Source organism: Chrysemys picta, chromosome 11 (assembly GCF_011386835.1).
Source record: "Chrysemys picta bellii isolate R12L10 chromosome 11, ASM1138683v2, whole genome shotgun sequence".
NCBI lineage: Eukaryota > Metazoa > Chordata > Testudines > Emydidae > Chrysemys > Chrysemys picta.
Genome location: NC_088801.1, coordinates 72,192,053 through 72,203,349, shown reverse-complemented (window position 1 = coordinate 72,203,349; position 11,297 = coordinate 72,192,053).

The following is an 11,297-nucleotide window of genomic DNA, read 5'->3' as shown; positions in this document are numbered from 1 at the left end:
AAGCACTCAGCCATCCTGCCCTAGGAAGACTCCAGGAGTAGCAACAGTCCCCTCTGACATTGGCTGAGCAGGAATCTCCCATCTCATGCCCTGAGGAGATGGGGAGGTTTCCAGCGAGTGGGCAGAGTGATGCCTCCTGCTAGGCCACAGGGCTGGGCTCCTGGGGGCTGTCCTTCCAGCAGAAGTAGCCCCAGAGACATGTTGCCCAGCTCCCAGCCTAAGCTGGGTTCCACTTGCCCAGCCAGAATTTGGGCCACCTCAATCTCGACCTGGGTATCTTCTCTCCCCTTGACACCTGCTCTGGGAGCTGCTCTCCTCCTGATGAGGAAGGTCGGGCACGTCCACCTCCTAGGCTACCTGAGATCATGGACAGAGGGACCGCATTGTGCCTGGGGATGCGGCAACTGCCTCCAGGGCTACCTGCAGAGCCTTCCTCCTGAGATACCTTCTCAGCACATCCATCCTGGAACTGAGCACAGAGCAGCCATGAGTCTAGGGCAACATAGCCTCTCACCAATGAACCTGTCTCCCTCCAGCTGTAAAATGGGTATCTGATACTTACCTGCTATTATATAAGGCTGTGAGATTTACAGAGGGAAAACTGCTCTTCATTCCACACCTAAAGTTGTGTTCTTATCGGCTTTGGAAGGTGTCCAGCAGGAAATCAGTAGGGATTCTGTATACCATCAGCAGTGTTTTCGTACCTGCCCCCTAATTAATCCCCTCAAGACTTTTAAGCAGGTTAACTCTTCCTGTATATTTATCTTTAATATAGTTTATATGTAACTTTAGCGCCTGTGGCCAAGATGGAGTCTGCTCTGCAGGCAGTTTTGGCTAACAGATGGCATGTGCAGGAATGCAGCAGGAGAAATCCCTTCCACCCTGGGGCACCTGTTCAGAGTGAACACCCACACCCACAGGAAAAGAACAATGGATATAACAAAGGGAAATATTTATTTACAGAGGGATGAGAGGAGAAAAACAACAAGGGGAAATATAGGGGAGCGGTAAAACAGGGTTGCATCCAAACCAAGGCCCCACAGGCCCAGTGGTAGCACAGTCTGGAAGGGCAGACACTGAGCAATGTGTCTGCACACAGAGTTCAGAAGTCCTGAGCAAAGTTCCAGTCCAGTGGTGAGGCTTGGGTGCTCCTGGTCGTCTTCGGCGCCAGTGAACTTTCCCCCAACAAACCCCTCCGGTGCCCTCTTCTGCTGCTCTCTGCAAAGCCACACAGAGTGACCACCTCCACACTTAACTAGCTACAGCCTCCCTCCTTGTTCCCAATGCAGAGTCACAAGCCCCAGTACTTACAGCCCCATGCAGCTCTGGGCAGCCGTGATACTGGGTCCAGATCCGGCCTGTCTTTCTCGGGCGATTCCTCCCTGGCACAGTGCTGCTCCTGGCTCCTGTCCTGGGCTGTCCCCGATTGGTCACCCTGGCCTTCCCAGGCTCCAGGCAGGTTCTCTGCTGCTCCCTTTGTGAGGGCCTGCAGGCCGCTCTCCCTCTCCCTCTCTGCTCCAGTGCCACCCCCTGGAGTTTCCCTCCTTTTTTCTTACTCTCCCCCTCCCCCCTAGGAAAAAGATTTAAAGGGGCCATGCTCTCTAAACCCCAAAGGGATTACATATATGATCTTTCCAAAGTAGTTTAGTCTCAGATATTACCTCTAAGGATTTGAACTTTAGATCTGTTTCTTCTCCTTCCAGATACGGTTTACATTCCTTTGGAACTTTCCTTATTGTAAAGATCTATCCTTTGGTTTTAGCAATGGAGGACTTGAAACCCCATGCATTTTCCCACTCAGAGGTCTCTCGTAACGCTTTGTTTAGGGTTACCATATTTCAGCAAGCAAAAAAGAGGACGGGAGGAGCCCCGCCCTAGCCCCGCCCCTGCCCCTCCCACTTCCCGCCCCCCCAGAACCCCCAACCCTCCCCCCGTTCCTTGTCCCCTGACTGCCCCCTCCTGGGACCCCTGCCCCTAACTGCCCCCCAGGACTCCACTCCCTATCTAAGCCTCCCTGCCTCTTGTCCCCTGACTGCCCCAACCCTTATCCACACCCCCACCCCCAGACAGACCCCTGGGACTCCCACGCCCCATCCAACCACTCCCCACCCCCTGACAGCCCCCCCAGAACTCCCAACCCATCTAAACCCCTCTGCTCCCTGTCCCCTGACTGCTCCGATCCCTCTCCGCACTCCTGCCCCCTGACAGCCCCCCCCAGAACTCCCAACCCATCTAAACCCCTCTGCTCCCTGTCCCCTGACTGCTCCGATCCCTCTCCCCACTCCTGCCCCCTGACAGCTCCCCCCCAGAACTCTCAGCCCCCCACCCCGCTCCTTGTCCCCTGACTGCCCCCTCCTGGGACCCCTGCTCCTAACTGCCCTCCAGAACCCCATCCCCTACCTAAGACTCCCTGTTCCTTGTCCCCTAACTGCCCCCTCCTAAGACCTCCCCAACTGCCCCCCAGGACCCTACCCCCTACCTGTACCCTGACTGCCCAAAACTTTCTCCACTCCCCCCAAAAAGCCCCCCCCCGTTTCTTGACTGCCCCCTCCAGAACCTCCCTGCCCCTTCTCCTGCCCCCTGGCCCCCTTACCCTGCTGCTCAGAACAGGGTGTTGGGCTCTGTGTGAGCCGGACACGTGGCTGAGCTCCCCAGCACAACAAAACCCGGTCCCTGGTCCGGACCGGGTTGCAGGGGAGAGCTGCCCTTGTATCAGCACAAAGTGCTCTCGCTCCCGTTTTGCTACGCTGCATGGCAGAAACCGCTCCCAGGTGCAAAAGGGGAGGGCTGCACTTTGTGCTGATACACTTGCTCAGAATGCAGGGCGGATCCGAGGCCCCCCACTTTGCCCAGGGCCGCATCCAGCCCCGAGTCCGCCCCGCCACCGGCCAGGCCCTGGTCGGACATTCCCGGCACTGACCGGAAACGCGCTTACCCACAGCCGGCGCCTGTCTCCTACTGAGCATGCGCGGAAGGTGAGCGCCGGAAACAGCCGCGCGGGGACGAGAAAATGCACACCTCGCTGCCTGTTCAACTGGGCATGCGCGGTTCTGCCTGTGCAGTCCCTGGGGTGTGGCCTCCCAGTAGGGAAGCTCGCCGTTGGCGCATGGGCCATGCCGGGGTGGAGCTGTCCTGCGGCTTCAGGGGGGGTCTCGTGGGGCAAGGCGGCTGCTCAGTACTGCACAGGCTAGTGCAGTCAGGGCCAGCTTTAGGGGAAACGGCCCCCATGCCTCTCCCCCCATTCTCCTGGCCTCCAAGGGCCACCCTGTACATACCCCAGTGTATTGAAAGAGATGTTGGGGCTCAGCCCCACCACCAGTTGAGTGCTGGCTGGGGGGTGCCCCACTGTGAAGGCAGCACTCCTAGCAGCAGAAGTAAGAGTGGCAATACACCATATACTGTGCCACTGCCTTCCAGCCACCCAGCCCTGAAGGCAAAATAAAAAATAAAATAAAAGTACAGAGAACCATTAAGTTACAAGAAATTTGTCACAATACACGAGGTGAGCCCCCCCCCCCCAAATACACTCCCAACTGCTATACTGAACAACAGATCTGTCTGTACATCATAAAAGAGCTAGAGCTTGTCTCATATCTGCTCGGTTTGGCTGGTTTAATACAATGCCATGAGAAAGAATCATTTATAGATCGGCTTTCCTTCGTGCTAGTTTGTTATTGCCAAATTAATATTTTCAAACAAACCGGATAAAGACTTAGTGTACCGGTTTTGTTTTTGTAATTTTTTTTTTAAAGTAGGGGTAAGTAATCTCTTTCACACATTACAGTAAAATAGGATGGACACTGCATCATCTAGTACAGGAATTTCCATAATGCATAGCTATGGAAATAGAGGCTCAAGAGATTAAGGCTTAAAAAAACATTTGCAATAGCCAGTCAACTAGAATACAGAACACACAGCACTTGCTTCGCCAGGATTCTGTTGTTAGAATTGCATAATTTAGCAACCAGGGTTGGATTTAGGGCCAGGCGACTGGGATGCCAGGCTCGGGGTGCTATTTTTGTTGCCACAAAAGGGAAAATAGAATGTTTGAAGTAAAATGTTTCAGGTATTCCAAATATGGATTCATTTTTCATTAGCCTAGAATTTTCTGGACCTTTGTAGAATCTCATGAAAACTTGCAGACTTTCTGAGAACTACATTTTCCTTGATCCTCCTAGAATATTGTCAGCTATGCCATCGCAGGTATATAAGGGGTGAGATGTCACCAGTCAGTGAGAAAGAAGAACGAAGTGAAGTGAGCCCAGCTGCGATATTGTGAACCTTGTTTGATTGTGTAATTGTGAAAGTGTACTTGTGCTCTAAGACTTGAAGACTGTAAGTATCAACTAATAAAGGACATATTTAATGAGACGCCAGAGATATCTATCGAACCTCTATTTATGCAACAATATGAAAGAAATACTGTTTTTGTATTACCTTAGTAAGCTTCCAGCAGACAGGAAAACACTCTTGAACAATAGTATGGACCTTCACGGGACGCTGACACATGGGGAATGTTCGGACATCAATGATAAAGACCTCAATGTCAAACTGGACAACATCCGTCACATTTTGCAACACAGGAAGCATTCTCCACTCCAAGATTTCCAATTAATTCATGATGCAGAGCTGAAGGACGCTTTTCCAATGTGTGGATACCTTTGACCGTTCTGCTCACATTGCCGGTCACAATTGCAAGTGGCGAGTGCAGCTTTTCGGAGCTCAGGCTCATCAAAACATATCTTCGATCGACGTGGCCAACGAGAGATGACATCACTTGCTGTTTTATCGCTTGAAAATGCCATTGGCCAGTCTTTGGATCTCTCTGATGCTGTGCTTCACTTTGCGAGGGCAAAGGCAAGAAAAGCGACCTTTTGAACTGAAGGACGAGCATTAACATTCTAAGGCTGCACCTACTGTAACACTGTTTAATACTGGTCCACCCAATGTTGGTGCACAGTTCAATTTCTTCATGTTAGTACATTTCAGTTATTCTTAAAATTAAAAAGTTTCTATAAGCTCAGAGGAAATGATTTTTTATTGGCTTATATATGGCATGAATAAATACAGATTAATGGATCCTAACATGCACATTTATTGTCTTATATGACAGGAATAAATCATGCATCTAAATTGTTCATCAAAGTTGTGAAATGGGCTACAAATGTAATAAAAATAAGGTATTCCAAAGTTTTAAGAAATGGAGGGGGCGGTGCTGAAAACAGTCCTCACGTGCCTTGCCATTTGGTCTAGGGCTGGCCCTGTTAGCAACTTCTATGTTCACTAAAAATAAAAAGCAATAATATATAAACAAGTGCAAAACTGTGGCATAAAGGTTATATGTGACAGGTTGGATCACAGAAGCCCCCTGGGGGCTGCCAGCTGATGTGCCAAGACTACTTCTGCCCCTGCTTTCTTGGCCTCGCAGCTTGGGACTTCAGTGCCCTGCCCGGTTTGAGCCAGACCCGCTAGCCTGCTGCAAACCCAGACCCAGGTCTGAACCACATCCCCTAACAGCGGCGGGCTTAAACTGAAAGCAGCTTAAGAAGTGTTCCTGTCTTTAACACTCAAATGCACAATTCCCAGTGGGGTCCAAACCCCAAATAAATCCGTTTTACCCTGAATAAAGCGTATCACAGCTGTTTGCCCCCCCCCAGGTATTAATACATACTCTGGGTTAATTAATAAGTAAAAAGTGATTTTATTAAATACAGAAAGTAGGATTTAAGTGGTTCCAAGTAATAGCAGACAGAATAAAGTACATTGCCAAGCAAAATAAAATAGAACACGCAAGTCTATGTCTAATACAGTAAGAAAACTGAATGCAGATAAAAACCTCACCATCAGAGGAATTCCAGTAAGCTTCCTTTTACAGACTAGTCTCCTTCTAGTCTTGGTCCAGCAATCACTCACACCACCTGTAGTTACTGTCCTTTGTTACAGTTTCTTTCAGGTATCCTTGGGGGGGCCGGGGGGAGAGGCTCTCTCTTTAGCGAGCTGAAGACAAAATGGAGGGGTCTTCCAGGGGTTTAAATAGATTTTCTTGTTGGTGGAGACTCCCTCCTCTCTCCTTTGCAAAGTTCAGTTCCAAGATGGAGTTTTGGAGTCACATGGGCAAGTCACATGTCCATGAATGACTCAGAACTTACAGGTAGCAGCCATGGTTCACATGCTGCCTTGAACGTCCTCAAGTAGACTTCTTATGTGGAGTGGAGCCTTCCAAGATCCATTATCCGTTAAGTGCTTCTTGATTTGGCACTTAACTTGCACATTCCTTTCTCAAGAAGCTGACCAAATGCTTTACTAAGGCTACTTAGAAATCAAGCAAGTAAACAGCCAATATTCATAACTTTGAACACAAAAATGATGTATGCATGCAAATAGGAGGAATGGATTCAGTAGATCATAACCTTTACATAGATATGGCATATGTAGCATAAACCATATTCCAGTTATGTCATATATACATTCATAAGCATATTTCCATAAACCTTATGGGGTGCACGGTCACAGTATACATTTTGGAGTTGGACATACATTATCTGCTATTAAACAGTCTTTACAAAAACTAATAATTTGTTTAGGCTAATCAATATTGCAAAAGTTGATTCCAGTACTTATGCTGAAGAAATTATCTCTGTTAGGAATTAATTTGTAGGGAAATTCCTCCTGTGCAAACCCCATACATTCTAGCTTTAACAACATTACACTTCTGCAATGTCTGTCTCAGAATCAGCAAGAAAATATGCTTTCTCTCTCACAACATGTGCTATATATAGCCAACAGGAGTCTGCCACATGTGATTTTACTTCAGGATACAAAGACTGTACATGGAATAATTCTTTATTCCTCATGACAGCAGCAAAACATTAAAATGTTTGCAAATAAATCAACACAAATATAGTGCGGCTCCAAAACTTTGAATTGCTAAGCTACAGCAGGACCTGGGGACAGATCCTTCAACCTTCATGAGTTCAATAGGATTAAGTGTCTGATTAAGTACTCCTTGGTGAGAAAAGTTTTCAGGATCAAACCTTTGGCTCCTGCTGATAGGTTTCTGCATGCTCCCAAGAATAAAGTAAAGGAAGGCGAGAACCCAGGCAGATGGAGGGGGAGAGAGACCCATATTAACATAGTGTAGAGAAGCTGAGAGATGGTAGGCACTGCTGAGCATGATTTCAGGCATCTAATCTGAGATGTATGTGAAATTATTTGTAAAATATACAAGAAGAATAATGAATAACCCCTGCTGCACCTCTTCTCCACAACCCCTCCTGCTGTTACCCCAAAATTCAGCCATAAGGCATCCCACAATGGCCTTCCTACCCTAATAACCTAGTTGTACACAGTTTTGTTCATTTTGGTATGTAACAGGAGGTGGCCTGCCCTAGAGGAATTGCCTGACTTATACCAGGGAGTTTGTCTCTGACCTGCAGAGGACTCCCTAGAACAGACTAGCTTTGTTAACCCTTAGGAGAACACGGATACAGCCTTCCATTCTAAAGGATTAACACACAGGCAGTAATTTCTTTGAAAACAAAATAATTTATTTAACACAAAATATTCCCTAATACAATAAATATAAAATGTATATTAAATATATAAATATTCCCTAATACTAAAAGAATAAACCATAAACCTTTTAACATAACAAGTATATATTAGAATACAAACAAATTCTAATAGCCTATATGCATATCCAAATACCCAATATTATGCTACTATACAATTAAACACAGTTTTAAGTTATTACACTCTGTATGCAATGGCCAGTCACATGCAGAATGCTGACAGCAGTGCTTTCAAACATAATAAACAATGAACACACACATACACAAACATCCAGCTTTATGAACTCTCATACAAATACACGCTTCAATTACAGTCTTCTACTAAAATCATCATGCTTACTTTCTCTGATGTCTTCTTTTCCTTTGCTCTGTCTAGGTCTTTCTGTTCGGTCTCCTGCAGCTGGTATCAGCTTTGCTTCTTCAAGTGTTTTAGTTCTTTTAGATATTCTTCTTAATCTTCTCCTCCAACGACTCCTCTGCTGTTCTTCTCACTCACTCCAGAGCCTTCCACTTGTGTGACACAGACTGACTGAAGCCTGTCAGCTCTGCCTTATATACAGTTAACCCACCAATCAGCTTCAAGCCTTTTATAATCTGGATCTGACTGAAAACCTGTGCCTTTAGAGCCAGACCTATTTGAAGACCTGTGTTCCACCTGACTGACCCCCTCCCTTCAGGAGTTGAAGTGACCTTTATTTCACCCCAGTCTACCTGTTTGCCATTGGTCAAACCATTCTAAGGCCTCCATTTTGGTTTTCACAGCTCTGATTCCTTGCAGCCGTCATTTTATTTTCCCTAACTGTGACCGCGTAAAACTATCTTTATTAACTATTAAAATCTTTATAATTACCAAACATATTACATATTTATATGCACCTTATCATGATGTTTCACTGTCACCACTCCAATTTCACTAATTTACATAAGCTCAAATCTCCATCTCTCCCTGCTTCAGCTAATGGTGACAGCTCAGCACCATTGATATTGGACAGCACCTAGTGCTGAACAGCGTTTTCAGCACAGAGAGTGCAGCTGAAAAATGCTCTGAATCACTGCGTCCCTTCTCCCAAACCCTTCCTGGTGCCCCTTCGCCACCAATCCCTTCTGCACCCCACTCTGCGCCCACGTGGGGAAACTGAACTGGACACTCTGAGCACCCGACCTGGCGTTGCTGCTCAGCTCCCCTCGAACATTCCTTCGTGCCCCTTGAGGGGGCTGGGAGGGGAGGAGCAAGCTGCAATGCCAGGCGCTCCCGTACATCCAGGTCAGTTTCTCCAGGTGGGCTGCATAAGGGGAGAGCAGGAGGGCAGCACAGCCCAGGTGGGGAAAGTGACTGGACACCCAGAGCACCTGGTTCTTTGTGTTTTTAACCCTCACCTCCCCCTCAAACATTCCTCCATGGGCAGGAAGCAGGGAGAAAACTGGGTGTCCCCCCATGTTGTTGGGATAATTAAAAGTAAGAAATACAAAATGGAGTTTGTGACATGTGACTTTAGGATTCAATCCTTGTTTACCTCAACTCGCCCCAACTGGTTAGAACTGGATTTTCCCACCTTTGGGCTCCGGACATTCCATCTGTTTTCCCGCCCAAATCCCTGAAGGTTCTATTACCTCAGATTTACCTCAGACTTGTTTGGCATGGCCATTTGGAATAGTTCACTTTCCCCCGCCTTGACATCTAAAAGGACTGACTCCTGTGCGAATGAGGCTTTTCTCCATCTGAGCGGCGGCCTGTGCGCGGTGCGGGTCTCATCGTGGTTCCGACCAGATCGACGAGAGTAACATCTGTCCCTGGGTACCTCTGAAAGCCGGGAAACACGCTCAGCAAAACAGAAACCCAAACACTCAACAAGGAACTGCAGGGTTAAGGTCACACACCTCCCCCACCAGATCACACGTGGGGGGTTATTACTGACAAGCTAAACTGAAACCAAATTATCTTAACTGACACAAGAGTCTTGTACCTTAGCCAAAGGTGCGAATTCAAACGGATTTTATATTGCAGGGTCAATCTGTGGGCAGAGAGGCCCTTAGCCTGTTTGGAAATTTCACAGACCAGCCTAGAGAGGGGAAAGAACCAAGGAGAGACAGAGACGGGACGAGTGTCTGGAGCCTTCCCTGAGTGGGATTCTTGACCAGAAGAGCACAGGCTACGAGTCCTCTCCCAGCAGGGGCGTGACTCACAGGGCTTTGGTCCGACAGACTCACGGGAAATGCCCAAGAGCCACAGACAGGAACTGAGGTTAAAGGTCTAAGTTGAAAATTATATGTAATTCCCCACCTCACCCCCCGTGCTTCTCTTGCTGTTCCTTTTAAACAGTAGTAGCCAGTATTGGTTTGGTTCCTGCCAGAAGGGTGGAGCAGCTGTCCACTGACTCCAGCTAGTTGGGGACTAGCCGGTAAACAAAGGAAAAAGTCCATGAGCCCTCACAGCATGTTCAGTGGGGCATTTCCAAGGGTGGGGCCAATTCCACGGCCAAGTGTAAAGAAAACAGGTGCCAAACTCTTCAGTTCGGGCTAGTCTACACTCGACGCACGACAGCGGCATGGCTGGGCTGATGCAGCTGCGCCACTGTAGGGTGTCAGGTGAAGACGCTCTATGCCGGTGGGAGAGAGCTCTGCCGCCAGCATAATAACGCCACCTCCATGAGAGGCAGGAGCCGCTCTCCTGCTGACACAGTGCTGTCTTACATCGCTCAGGGGTGTGGGTTATTTACCCCTGAGTGACATAAGTTATAGTTTTCAGAGTGGTAGCCGTGTTAGTCTGTATCAGCAAAAACAAGGAGGAGCCCTTGTGGCACCTTAGAGACTAACAAATTTATTTGGGCATAAGCTTTCGTGGGCTAGAACCCACTTGGTCAGATGCATGGAGTGGAAAATACAGTAGGAAGATCTATAGAGCAGTACATGAAAAGATGGGAGTTGCCTTACCAAGTGGGGAGGTCTAGACAAATCAATTAAAGTGGGTTATCATCAACAGGATGAAAAATCACTTTTGTAGTGGTAATCAGGGTGGCTTATGTCAAACAGTTGACAAGAAGGTGTGAGTAATAGTAGGGGCAAATTAGCATGGGGAAATTCGTTTTTTTTTTTAGTTCTTGTAATGACTCATCCACTCCCAGTCTTCATTCAGGCCTAATGTGATGGTGTCCAGTTTGCAAATGAATTCCAGTTCTGCCGTTTCTTGCTGGAGTCTATTTTTGAAGTTTTTTTGTTGAAGAATTGCCACTTTAAATCTTTTATTGAGTGTCCAGGGAGGTTGAAGTGCTCTCTGACTGTTTTTTGAATGTTATGATTCCTGATGTCAGATTTGTGTCCATTTATTCTTTTGCAGAGAGACTGTCCGGTTTGGCCGATGTACATGGCAGAGGGGCATTGCTGGCACATGATGGCATATATCACATTTATAAAATCTATTCACAGTGCTCCTCAGTTTCCCCATCACTCCCCCCCACACTCACAGCTTGGACAATGAGGGCTGGAGCTCCACACAGTTGTGAGGTTTTACCTTTTAACAATAAATAAATAAATAAAGGCGAAGGTTTCTAATGGGACAATGTTTTTATTCTGTGTAACTTTGCGAGTAACTGTACTGCCATGTGCAATGTCCTCACGACAGCTAACAGCGCATAGGAGAGAAGTGCGGGATCCATCCTCTCTCACTGCAGATGCTGAGCAGCCAGGGAAGCTGGGACCCCCAGGGCTCTCCCAGGATCTGGGCCCCTC